The sequence below is a fragment of the Macrotis lagotis genome, chromosome 2 (assembly GCF_037893015.1).
Source record: "Macrotis lagotis isolate mMagLag1 chromosome 2, bilby.v1.9.chrom.fasta, whole genome shotgun sequence".
Lineage (NCBI taxonomy): Eukaryota > Metazoa > Chordata > Mammalia > Peramelemorphia > Peramelidae > Macrotis > Macrotis lagotis.
In genome coordinates, this window is record NC_133659.1 from 280,567,449 (window position 1) to 280,581,797 (window position 14,349).

Sequence of the window (14,349 nt, forward strand, 5' to 3'; positions counted from 1 at the left end):
TATATATATATATATATATATGTAACCATATATAAATTGATGCAGAGTAAAATAAGTAGAACCAGGAAGGCCATACAGCATAGATGTTAATTCAAGTTTTCTTCTCTTTTTTCAAGATTTTAAACTTTAAATATTATGAACTTGTCAAATAACAATAAAGATGAATACTCCCATAAGGAAAGAACAGAAGATGGTTGTATATGAAATCACAAAATTCTATTACAGCTTATTTTTTGAAAACTAGATAATAAACTAAACATGATAATTCCAAAGTTGTCCTGATAGTCTGGACCTCACTGTGAACTTCCTTCTGTTCTCTTCTTGTATACTTTTAAAATATTTCATTTGATCCTGCTATCTTTTTTAGCTTTTCTTTTTTTTGGCTTCCCTCCTTCCAAACTACCCTCCAAGAAAAACAAATCTATAATGAACTATATCTGAAAATATTGTCTCATTCAAGATGGGAAAATTATACTTAAATATTTAAATATTTAAATTCTTAAAAATTACAATTGGTTAAGTGGGAACTGACTCCATGAGTCATCAAAAAAGAACAAATTACAAAGACAACTTTCACAAACTGAGAAAGGATGGAACACTAGGATGACTTCCTACTTTAAAAAAAAATTTCCAGGGGTGGCTAGGTGGCAAAGTGGATAGAGCACCTGCCCTGGAGTCAGGAGTACCTGAGTTCAAATCTGACCTCAGACACTTAATAATTACCTAGCTGTGTGGCCTTGGGCAAGCCACTTAACCCCATTTGCCTTGCAAAAAAACCTAAAAACATGTTCCCACTTAAGCCTCAGAAAGTTCTAAACCTACTCATGCACCTACAAATTTGGTCCCAAATATTTATTTGCTCTCTTGGCCAATCTAACCTTTCTCTCTTGTTTATACAATCAACTTACTGTCCATGATTTTAGAAAAGCTGTTCTTTGCCTTTTTCTTTTCTACATCTCTTCTCTCTCTTGCTTCTTTCACTACTCCTCATCATCCTCATGTTCCACCTCATTTTCCCCCTTTCCCTCTTCTAGGCTTTTGGTCAGTTAATGGCTCATTTCAACAACAGATAATGGAAAAATCATTAAAATAAAAAGTGTCAGAATTCTAACCAGTTCTACATTCATATGCTAATATTTGATTTTAAAGACCATATATTGCAAATTGTAGCTTATATATTGTAGATCATAGAATTTTCAAGGTAAAGGGATCCTAAAATATCATCTATACCAATTTCATGTTTTAAAGATTAGTAAACTAAAATACAGAATCTTAAGTGATTCCCCCAAGGTCATGTAAAATAGGAGAATATCAATGTCTGAGATGGAATTTTTAAAATTACTTGCTTACTTGAAATACCTCTATTTCTATTTCAGTGAATAATCAATCATTTAGAAAAATTTATTGAAAAACAAAGTATACTACATTCCACAAAGCATATTTAAAAAGTACATATAGATGTGGTTTCCACCCACAAGGATATTGTAATATGAGTAGTTCCATAGTAGAACTTTGGGAGTAATGGGCCTAATGGGACTTGAGTCTACCAAAAATAAAATAATAACAATAAAAATAATGACTAGCAATATAATGCATTCAGGTCTGCAAAGCACTTTTACATATGTTATCACATTTGATAAGCATAAGCGATAGGTACACCTTTTTCAGATGAGAGACCAAAGCTGAGAGAGGTCAAGTGACTTGACTTACAATTATTATATTATCTGATCTTTACAAAGGTAGATGCTTTTATTAACCCCATTATACAGGGGCAAACAGCAGTTAATGATTAGCCCAGAATCACACAACTAGTAATTCAGGTTGGATTTGAATTCAGGTCTTCCTGACTCCAAAACCGGTGTTCTAACTACTGAACCACCTAATTGCTTACCTTTTCGTTGTTGCTTGAACTTCATTCTTGAAAAAGATCATGACATCATAATGTTATGACTTGCAGGTGACATGAATTTGAGAGGAAAGGCTGTGCAAAGTCACCAGCCTCACTTTCTCCTCTAGAATCATCTAGGTACAGTGGCAAGACATATATAAGGATGACTGGAGATGTGGGCTATACGGAAGTTCCACAATGGAAAGCAGTGTTTAAATTAGTGTTAATGAATTGGCATTCTAGACCAAAAGGAAAAAGTCTGTGTCTATTTGAGAAGGTAGAGTTTGGAAAAGCTGGGGATCTGAATATGAAGACAGCTAAAGTGTAATCAAATATAGCTCAAGACAGGAACCAGAAAGATGGAGCCTATGGACCAGAGCAAACAAACTGGTTGAGAGGAAAATAAAGGAGCCAATGAGAATCTGGCTAAAAACAGACATATCAGAATGAATATGGCAGGAATTGGGCATTCCATTGCACCTACTGTGTACCAGATACTCTAAGCACTAGGGATTATCATTTTTGTTTTTTTTGCAAGGCAATGGGGTTAAGTGACTTGCCCAAGGTCACACAGTTAGGTAATTATTAAGTGTCAATTTGAACTCAGGTCCTCCTGATTCCAGGGCCAATGTTCCATCCACTGAGCCACACCTAGTTGCCCCACTAGGGCTTTTCAATACAGAGAATGAAACAATTCTAACCTTCTACCAGGAGAGAACAAGAAAGACTTACCTAGAAAGTGGTACTTGAAGAGTTTCCTAAAGGAAGAGAGAGAGATGCTGTAAAGTATGTAGAAGTGATAAGATCTGGCAACTGACTGGATATGTTGAATGAAAGAAAATGTGGAGCTGAGGATGAGAGATCATGAGCTGAAAAGACTTAAGTGACTTAAGCTTCTTGGAGCTCCTCCAAGATAGAGTTGATGACCTCTGGAGGCCCTCCTAACTGTAGATTATGGCCCTATGAGTCTTGAATTAGATGAATTATATAAGGATAGAGCCAGAGACTCCTTTTGACCATGCACAGCAAAATGGTGGCTCACAAACTTCAACATTCCAAATCTATAATTCAGTAAAGTTGGAGTCTCACAAAATAAAATTTAGGAGACAAGAAATATATGTCAACATACAAAAATCAATAAGACATATTGGGAAACATATAGCCAGTTTGGTTGAATTTCAGAGAGTATAAGTAGAATAATGTTTAATGAATTTGCAAAGCTATGGGGGGCAGGGTTGTGTAGGACTTTAAATGACAGAGAATTTCATGGTGTATACTAAAGGCAAGAGGAGGCATTGGAATTGATGGAGAAGGGGATTTACAATTCATTTTGAATGTGCAAACTAAGACTTTTGGGACCCTCTGCATATATCCATCTCTTTCCTTTTTCAAGTGAGGAAATAAGAGAACAAATGACTTACCCAAAGTCATATAAGTAGAAATAGTTTAGAAACCAGATCCTCTGGATTTTTTCCACTGTACTATATTGTCTCCTATTTCTGGACATGTTGTTTTTCCCCACTATAATATAAATACCTTGAGAGTACAGACTGTTGTTTTCCTTTTTGTATTCCTAGCACCTTCACAGTGATTTGCACGTGGTAGGCACTTAATAAATATTTGTTGATTTCCACTGAATTGGAAAAGGCAAAAGACTTGTCATCAAATCAGAAAGAAATACAATTAATAAACAATCCAAGAACTGCATTCGCAAACATGAGATATTAAAAGGAAAAAAATAAAGACCACATTTCATTGAGTAAATTCTCAAAAAAAAAATTCATAGAAAGATGGTTGAAAGACTAATATAAGAGAAAGTACAAATAGTTTGCAATCTGCCCTTCTAAATGGATTATTGATCCAGATGAAAACATAAATCTTCACAAATACATAACAAATGCCACATGATCAGTATTAGACAAGCGAATTGCTAATCAATTTATGGAATTAGAAATAAGTGCAGGCATACCTAGTTCTTTAGGTACTAGCTAGGAAAGAACATGATGACAATGGAGATTAATGCTTCAGTCACACTTTAATAGGGCACAGAAGGTTCAGGAGCAAATAGCACAAAGTGAGGAAGGTGCAGCATGGAGCTCAACAATACAGGGATGAGGATGAGGGATGAGAGTAGGGAGGAGGAGGAAGAATAAAGTCCCAGAGAATAACTCATGTAACCATGAATTAGAGTAGGTGTCTCATTTATAGGGTTTTGTGGGGGACAGACTAATTCTCATCTGTGCCACCTTAGAGGTTAGTTCATTAATAAATTTACATCATCTCAAAATTATTAGCAACATCTGGTCTTCCATTGATCATACTGCAGATATTTGGAACTTATCTGAAATCATAGCAATTAGCAGGACCCAAAGTTCCTGACATCAGGGTCTCCTTGGTTCCTCCTAATTTAGCACATAGTTTCAGGATGTCGTTTTTAGCTAATCTATGATACAATTTTTCAAGTAACTATTACACTTCTTTGATTTATAGGACAGTCTGTAAGTGATTTCTAGGTTCCCCTTTGCAAACTTACTTCCTTTTATTGTTACTTTATGCTGGTTACTTCTAAACCTTCTATAATAACTAGAAAGTGGGGAAGTAGGGTCGGGGGACCAGAACAAGTTAGAATTTTAACACAACAAATAACTGAGCAAGTACTCTCAAAGGAGAAGAAATGCAAGATCATGAAATCTTCACGGAAGACTTGGAATCTCAAAGCATGGAGACAATTCATAAAGACAGAGATAATGAGGAAAACATCACAAATGAGATGAACAACTTAGGCAAAGGTACAGTGGTGGGAATAAGTAAGAAACCTTGAGGGAAAAAGGAATAAATAAGTATGGTTGGAATGAAGTATTCTTGTGGAAAAGCACAGAGAAATTCTATCAGATCCCGTAGACATTGGAGGCAAGTAGTGAAGGCCATTGAATGACAGACAGAAAAGTTTGGATTTTATTCTCTTGGCAATGAGGAACTATCCTTTGAAATGTTTTGATCAGGGAAGTGACATGATGGAAAAAGTCCTTTAGGAAAATTAATCTGTCACTGGAGTGTGGGTTGGATTCATGAAGGGAAATGCTGGAGACATAGTTAATTATTTCCAGAGTGTAAGAGGGAAGTGATAAGAGCTTGGCAAGAGAGGTAGCAATGACAATGGAGGCCAGAGGTACTTTAATAAATTTGGGGTTAATTTTCTTAAAAACTTAATTAAGTGATATATACTTATTCCCCTCCCCTCCAAAAAAATTCTCTGATATTCCACTTTGAATGGTCCTCTTCCACCCAGTATCTGCATCATTAAAAAAAAAAAAAACTCTACCCTTTGGGTATTACATTTCTTCTTGTAAATTGCCTTTGTCTAAACCAATTTTCCTTGCTGTATTTTTCAGATAGTTTTCACCATCTTCATTTATGTTCTTGAAGTCTGTTAAATATACTATATTGTAGTCAAATGAAAAAGAAATGCAGTCTCACTACTTAACCTGACTATTTTTGTTGGCCTCTCAACATGAGGACTCTCCAAAGACAGCCAGCAAAAAGAGTCATTGTCAGTGGAGCTTATTTTAGAATTAGAAAGTATGATGTTCCAGCAATATCTCATGGATCATAATTTGGGAATAAAAGAACAATCAAATATTATTTAAGGCAGCTTTTCAAAATAAATATGCATGTAATATGAGTGCCCATAAAAATGGATTCAAGTAGTCTATTTTTAAGAATTCACCCAGGATTTTTCTTGTCCTTCTCAAAATGCCTTATTATTGATGATTTAGCAATACCACTGTATGTTTATAAACCATCCAGACATGAAACAAATGTGATTCTTAGGGTTTGGAGAAAGGAAATTGCATAATCTAGAATTTTGTTTTATTCATAATCTAATGTGAATTTTATCTTATCTACTGGTCACTGACCCTGAGTGTTTCCATAGTGATATCAGATTACAGAAAGAGTTCAACAGTTTCTATACCAGCATTCATCAGTTTGGTGATATTTTTTTCTTGCCATTTATGGAAAGAAGAAGGCAAAAGAGATTCCATTCTGAGAATTCATGGAGATGATAGAATGAGGTAGGAGAGGCAGATCCTTGATAAAGGGAATCTTTCTCATTATGTTCCATCCCCAAGAGTTCTATGAGTTGCTATTTAAGTACAGTGATAAATAAGAACTGATAGAATGGATGGAGATTTATAAAAAGGACTGGATCAGATTACTGGGGATACCTAAATGTTATATTTCTCATTTGGAATTATGTCCAAAGGGCAATCAAACTGTGCATATCCTTTGATCCATCAAAGCTCCCAAAGAGTTCATAAAAAAGGAAAAAGGACCTACAAAAATTTATAGCAGCTCTTTTTTTGTGGTGGCAAAGAATTGGATATTGAAGAGGTGCCCATCAATTGGGGAATGACTGAACAAGTTATTGTCTCTGAATACAATTTATTGTGCTATGAAAAATGATAAGCAGGAAAAGTTCAGAAAACCTGGAAAAACATGAATTACTACTGAGTGAAGTGAGTCAAACCAGGAGAATATTGTGGATGATCAGCTATGATGGACTCAGTTCTTTACAGTAACACAGTGATCCAAGACAATTCCAAAAGACTAATGATAGAAAAGGTTAGTCACATCCAGAGAAATAATTATGGAGTCTGAATGCAGATTGAAACATACTATTCTCACTTTTATTTTTGTTTGTGTGTGTGTGTGTGTGTGTGGTTTTTCCCTTTGGTTCTGATTCTTCTTTCATAGTACGACTAATGTAAAAATATGTTTAATATGATTGCATGTGTATAATGTATATGATTGCTTGCCTTCTTGGGGAGGGGAAAGGGTAGGGAGAGAGAAAGAAAAAATTGGAACTCAAAATCTTGTAAAAAATAAATGTTGAAAACTACTTTTACATGCAATTGGAAAAAAATGAAATATTATATTATGTTTCTCAGCAACCACTTTAATGATTTATGAGTTAGCCCATCCCTCTTCTCCCTTAATTCCCAACTGATCTGTGGAATAATCACTATTAGCCCCACCCTTCTTCATCTTGGGGGAAAAAATGGGGAAAAAAATAAGAAGTATATTCCTCCTGACTATTAAGCCAAAGCATCCAGCATTTAATTACAAGGTTTATTTCTTGACTATATTCCATTACATAGTTGGGTATGCCAGTGTGTCTGATAAATACACATTCTGGAAGGTTCCTGCATTTAAATTTGGGTGATCAATGGAAAAGTGCTTAGAAATTTGGAAAGAGATGCTGGTCTTTTATTTATTTGTATTATTATTATTATTATTATTATTATTATTATTATTATTATTATTATTTTGGAAAACATCGACAAGTATGAATATTTTCTTGAGCAAAGGACTTGCCTTATGCATGCTCAGTTCACCTAAAATGGAGGTGCCCTTCAACCTTTGTTTTTCTTTCCACATGAGTAACTGAAACTTTCTTTGATTGGCTGAATTACCAGAAAAGGATGTCTTCAAAACAGGCCAAACTGATACTGTCTCTCTCTCTCTTTCTGGATCATTCTTTCGTATTATATTCAAAGAGTAAAGATCAGAATTTACCCACAGCTCAGGTGCCAAGAACTAAACCAGAAGTAGAGGTCGGATACTTTGCCCTGTCTCCCCTGGCTTCAAGTAATGGATCTGAGGGACATCTGTCTCTGTTCAGTGTCATTTGTCCTCAGTTTTAGGTTCCAGCTGTGCCCACCAGAAACTTGATCCATGACAACCTTGGAGCCAGTATCACAGGCAGGATGTGGAAGCCAACCAGCCTGGCAGGAAAGCTCTGAAAAGCCAAGGTACTTGGTACTTGAACCCAAGGATTCAGTGGGCAACATTGGCACCTAAAATTGAATAGGACAAATAAAACATAACAGATACAAATACTTTTCCAATTCCATATATATTGGAGTCTAAGTAAAATAATGGGGAGGCAAAGGGCATCACTCCTCAGTTTAGGTCATGGCTCCAATACTGTGATTAAACTATGATCTTCCCTTTCTAAATGAAGTAGAAAAGGGAGGACCAATGAAGGGTGCTTCTTTCCTAGGTGATCTGAGCATGATCAGGACAAGCCACTTCTATCAAATATGTTTAACAGGATTGTACATGTTACAAATAACAGAAAATCAGTCTCTATTACATGCTACCTTGTTTACCTGTGTCTTGTGCTCATTTATGTATGCTTTTTTAATGTTTCATTTTTGCTCCATTCATTTTTCTTATTTTGGTATCATTATTGCAACTTTCATTCACTCTTCTCTCCTTAATTCTTCCCCCCCCCACCAAAAATAAAATAATTTTCTTATAACAGATAAGCAATATAAATCTCCACATTGACCAGGTCTGAAAACACATGTCTCATTTTGTACCTCTAGTCCATTTCTACCAAGAGATGTGCAACCTGATTCATCATCTATCATGCAGAGTCACAATTATTGATTCCATTGATTAAAGTTGCTAAATCTTTCAAAGTTGTTTATTTTTATAATGTAGTCATTTCATAAATTATCCTACTCATTCACTTCACTCTGCATCAATATATACAATTACTCCCAATCTTCTCTGAATTCATGCTCTGTCATTTTTAGGCACAGAGAAATATTCCATTACACTCACATGCCATAATTTATTCAGTCATTTACCAATTGATGGGTACAACTTGTTTTTAGTTCTTTCAAAAACAAAAGGTGCTACTATAAATATTTTTGTACATATTGGTCCTTTTTCTCTCTGTCTTTGATTTCATTGGGGTATATGCCTATTAAACATTTCACTAGGTCAAAGGTTATATACAGTTTAGTGGATTTGAAGGGTATAATTCCAAATTACTTTCCAGAATTAGATCCACTTAACCCCATTGCCTTGCAAAAAAAAAAACCAGAATGATTAGATCCATGCTCATTTATGACTACACATTTTTTATACCAGTCCTCCCTTGACTCCACCATTAATTATCATTTTCCCTTTTTTGTTGTTCTCTTAAAAGAGATATGGGGCATTATTTCAGTATAAACTAAAGCATAGAGGAGAGCATGTGAAGATGGTAATCCCATTTAGATTTCATATAACCAAAAGAAATATTGCATAAACATATTCCTGACTCTTGTAACCTATTCATACATTCGAGTGTATGTAAACATGAGCCATAACCTATAATCTCTTAACTTCAGGTGAAAAAAAAGGAAGGAAAAAATAAACCTCATATGGGGTGATAGGAAATCTTAGAAGTACCCACTCAGTAGAGCTCACAGTGATGCCCTTCCTATGAACATCAATAAAACAAACTCAAAGTTTGAAAAAATGTTATCTACCTTTGGAGAGAAAACTGATGTATTCTGAGTTCAAAATGAAGTATAATTTTTCACTTTATTTTTCTTTTTAAAAATATGGATAATCTGAAAATATGCCCATATATATATATATATGTATATATATATATATATATATATATAATTGATGTAATATTGCTTGCCTTCTCAGTGGGTGTGAGAGGGTGCAAATAGGAGGGAAAGAATTTGGAACTCAAAATTTGAAAAGAAAAGAATTCTAGCAGTGGAATGATATAGAAGTCCTACATTGCAGTAATTTTTTTCAGAGATCTTATAGGTATGATAAACAGGATAGACATAGGACTGGAACATGGCAATGGATAGATAGACAGGTTCAGAGAAGGCTAGGGAATGTAATAATGCTAGTCTATTTCCTCCATGAAAATCAACAAAACAGGTAAGAGTATGGTAAACAGCATATAGCTAAAGAAAAAAAAAGAGGGACAAAAAGTGATATTGAATATTGTCTCAAACATTCAGTTCTGTGGACCAGCAAATAGAACTTCTCCTAAGAAAGAAAGTAGCCTTGGAAATGCTAATCAGTACAGGGGAATCTGGGAATCAGAGTCCAGGAAATAGATGGACAGGCTAGAGGATAATAATCAATGAAGGTAGCTTAATAGAAAAGGACAGAAAGAATTCTTAAGTCCATAAAACAAATGGTGGGTAGGATAAAGAGGTACGTATCAGGTAAGTAATCAACAGAAGTAATGAAACCAAAGAAAGTAGAGGCATAGTCAGAGTTCCAGGTGTAAGCAATCTGTATTTTCAGGGAGAATTAAGCAAATAGAAAAGAAGCAACAGGAAGACATAAAGGAGCTATGTTAACAAATTAGCATTTTGAGTCAGTCCTTTTTCAACTTACAGACATTTTCAGTTCGTGGAAAACACATATCAACCAATTCCCAAGACTATTATTTTGTAATTTATACCAGAGCTGAAAGACCTGTTTTTCTAAAACTAATCCTTCCTCTAGGATTTCTCCTTCATTTATAGTTTAATGGAGAAACTGGTGGAAAATATGTACCAGAAAATAGCTTCTAAGTAAAAGACAGACTTTATTTTGAGTTCACAGGGTAAAGATTAACTGTCAGTTCTCTGATGTGGAGAACTCTCTGAAGAGGAAAATCCCACTACCAATGCAAGTCACCTACCTTCTCTGCAATTCATAATCTTTTTTCCAGTCACATGTAAAGAAAGTTATCAATGTGCACTTTTGCAAAATTTTCTCCCTCTTATTCTTCCCTTCCCCTTGCTAAGATAGCAATTAATTTGATATAGTTATATATACACAATCATCTTATATATATTTCCATATTAGTCAGGCTGTGAAAGAAGAATCAGAACAAAAGGAAAAAATGAGAAAGAAAAAAAACAAAAAAAATGTTTTAAAAATGAAAATAGCATGCTTTGATCTGCATTCAGCTCCAGAGTTCTTTCTTTGTATGTATCTGGCATTATCCATGTCTTTGATCCTCATACTGAAAAGAAGAGTCAAGTCTGTAATAGTTGATCAACACTCATTGTGCAACTCAAAAGTCTTAAAAAATATTCTAGTCTCTATAGATTAAGTGACTTGTGCAGGATCATACAACCTTGCATAAGTCAAAGGCAGGATTTGAAGCCAGTTCTCTATTCATCATGTAAATCTGCCTTGTTGGATTCCTAACCATCCCAATATGAAAGATAGTGGGAAAAAATCTCTCCATCTCTATGACTATAGGATGATCCTGATAGTGAATTATTTCTGGCTATTGATCATTACTCTTGGTGACACAGGTATGGAGATATAGCTATCATTCTGGTGTGCCAAGAAGAATAAAGGTCAACAAATTATAGGGTAAATTCAGAAAAAGGATAATAGCTTCATCCCCTACATTCAGAATCTTAAACTTTCTGACCTCCATCATGGCAACATCTTTGTGCCCCCAGTATCCACTACAATGCCTGGTGTATAGAGGACATTTCTTAAATGCCTGCTAAATGGATAAAATAAATAAAGCCTTTTCCATTAGGCATCCTTGAGTATAATAGACAAATTGGCTTAGTAGGAAGTCAACTAAAAACCTGTGTTCATTTAGCATTCATGATTATTCAAGCTTATGTGGCAGTCCCTTGGTACTGGACTTCTTTGTTTATGTACCTCTTTGGTTTTTGGTGTCCCTTTCATTAGAACGTAAGCTCCTTGAAAGTAGGGACGGATTTTAGTATGCTTTTGTTTGTATCTTCAGTGTGCACATTGAGAGCCCTTAGTAAGTGTTTAATAAATATTGTATATATATATATGTGCATATATATATATATGCCAACCTCTCTGAACTATTTAATAAATAGTTATCATATTTATCTGTCTAAATGTCTATTATTATCTGTCTGTCTGTCTGTCTGTCTATCTAGGTCATCCCCAGGAGATCCAAGCAAGGTCGTGAGAGAAATAATTATTAAATAACAAATTATTGGCAAGATCTAGCCTACTTCACACTTCTGATAAACTGGATTACTCATTCCCAATGTTATCCTACTTGCTGATTCTATTTTTCAAATCAGCTTCTATTTTCCATTTTCCATTCTTGCCATTTGAGATACTTCTTCAAATTCCATATCAATCACCACCTATGAAGCCTTCTCTAATCCCATCTACCTAACCTCACTTGTGTGCTTATCAAATTTTACTAACAAACTATAATTAATTTTAATTATCAAACTATAGTCTTTTGTAAATGATTTCCATCCAGATTACTAAAGTATAAGTCCCTTGAGTGCAGAGATTAGGTCACCTTTCATTTTAATATAGTCTGGTTCTGGTTGTTCTCCTTCATTCTTGAAGAAGATCAAAATGTCATTGCTATATTATAGATAAGTTATGTGTCTGACTATGGCTGACAAGACCAATACAGATGTGGAATGCTCTACATAGGTCAGGCACAAATAGTACATGTGAATAACTGGTTGGATTCCCTAAACTCATTTCACATTTCCTTTAAGTTGCTTCCATTCTGCCTTGCTCATAGAACGCATCACCTTCTCTGATGAGGGCACATCATGCTGGGCTATCCTATGCCAGTGTCTCCCATGCTGCACAATCAATACTTAAGTTCTTAAGAAGGATTTCTAGAGTGTCCTTGTATTTCTTCTTCTGACCATCATATGAGTTCTCCATAAAATAATCTTTTTCATGTAACAAGTATACATTTGGCATTTGAACAACAATTAAAATTATAATCTTTGCAGTAGAGTTTGAAGGCTTGGTTATTTAGAGAAATGACCTCAGTGTTTGGTGTCTTATCCTGCTAGGTAATTTTCAGAATCTTCCTAAGACAATTCAAATGGAAATGATTTGGTTTCCTGGCTAGGAAGTGCTAGTAGATTCTCCAGGTTTCACAGGAATACAACACTGAGGTCAGCACAATTCTCTATGGACCTCCAGTTTGGTAGTCAGTTTAATCTTCATCTCTCCCTCACTTTCTTTCAAAGTCACCTAAACCTTGAACTAGCTCTGATAATGCATGTGACAACTTCATTATTAATATCAACATCCCTGAAAAGTAAGCTGTCAAAGTAAATGAATTTATCCACAGTATTCAAAACTTTTTCATTTGCTGTAACTGATGGTTCCACATGTGGATGGTCTGGTGCTGGCTGATGGAATACCTGTGTTTTCTTGGTATTAATTGTTAGGCCAAAATTAGTATAGGAAGCAGAGAATTAATCCACACTTTGTTGCAATTCAGCTTCAGAGGCTACACTGAGTGCACAATCATCGGCAAACAAAAAAATCACACACCAACACTTTCTCCAATTTAGTCTTGGCTTGTAGTCATTTCAAATTGAAGAATTTTCCATCAATTTAGTAGCTAACCTGGACAGCCATGTTTGTCCTCATTGAAGGCGTTTGACAACATGACTGAAAACTTCATTCTAAAAGGCATGGGAGCAAGCCCACAGCCTTTTTTTTCTCCACTGATGATTGGGAAAGTGCAAGATCATTGTTCATTATCCAGAACCTGCAAGCATGCTGTAGTGAAATTGAACTAAACAAACAAACAAACAAACAAATAAATACATAATCCTCCAAGCAACCATAATTTTGACATAAGACTCTTGACTAACATCAAAGGGTCAGATTGATCTTAATATAGATATATATCTAAGACCTGAAATAATGTACATAGAGCTTCAAATATTCCAGTATTTCTGTGTGTTAGTTGTCTTTGTTACTACAAATGACAGTGATTTGTGGATCTTATACAGTTCTTGTCTTTTTACTTCCATAAATTCAACATGGAGGGCCCAATGTGCTGAGGGCTTTTCTTTCATTCATATTGTATCAATATAAATGGAGCATATAGATTATCAATTATTTCTTTCCCTTACTATAGAGGTAAGTCAGTCTACCACATTGTTAAAGGAAAAAATAAAAATGAATAGCAGAAAAAAATGAGAACTAAGTATTACATATTAAAACTCTAACCTGACCTACTTAAATAAAACATTCCAAAAAAATGGAAAATGGATCAAGGAACAGAGAACTCCTCCAGAAACTTGACCAATATAAATCAACTGTCATAGTGAAGAGACTAAAAGAACTTAGAAATAAATTCTTTCAGCAAATTCCTAATAGTGAAAGAGAAAAATATAACATACAAAGTTAATGGAGGTCTAGAAGATGTTTGTAAAAATCCATATAGAGGGGGCAACTGGGTAATGCACTGGATAGAGCACCAGCCCTAGAGTCAAAAGGACCTGAATTCAACTCTAGCCTTAGATCTATCTCTGTGACCCTGGGCATGTCACTTAACCCCATTGCCTTGCAAAACCAAGCAAAAAAACTTATAGATAAGAAGAATCAGTAAAGAGAAAAACAAATTTTTTAAATTTTTGATGAAGATTTAAGTACATAATATATGCTAAAGAAACACTGAATTGAATTCCTTTGAACTGAAGATGAAGCTATGAAAATTTTAATGCATGCAATAAATCTCCTTTCTGAGTCATTCAACAAAATGGCGCTTAGTCTTCGAATCTATTCAGACAGTACAAAGTAGAAAAGATGCTAGAGAAGAAAAAGGCCATAGCTAATTATATGCATCCCAATGTAATTGATTTGTCACTGGT

The 14,349-nt window shown here is 34.8% G+C and overlaps 2 long non-coding RNA genes across 3 annotated transcripts in view; one reads left to right on the forward strand and one right to left on the reverse strand.

The window, feature by feature from the left end:
• The window catches only part of LOC141515008 (uncharacterized), a 130,565-nt gene that overhangs the window by 46,493 nt on the left and 69,723 nt on the right, over positions 1 to 14,349 (reverse strand). The window lies entirely within an intron of this gene.
• Positions 5,914 to 14,349, forward strand: part of LOC141515009 (uncharacterized) — a 42,761-nt gene continuing 34,325 nt past the window's right edge. Inside the window, exon 1 of the long non-coding RNA XR_012476190.1 lies at positions 5,914 to 6,511. This is a non-coding gene — a long non-coding RNA (uncharacterized LOC141515009). The remainder of the gene's footprint in view (positions 6,512 to 14,349) is intronic.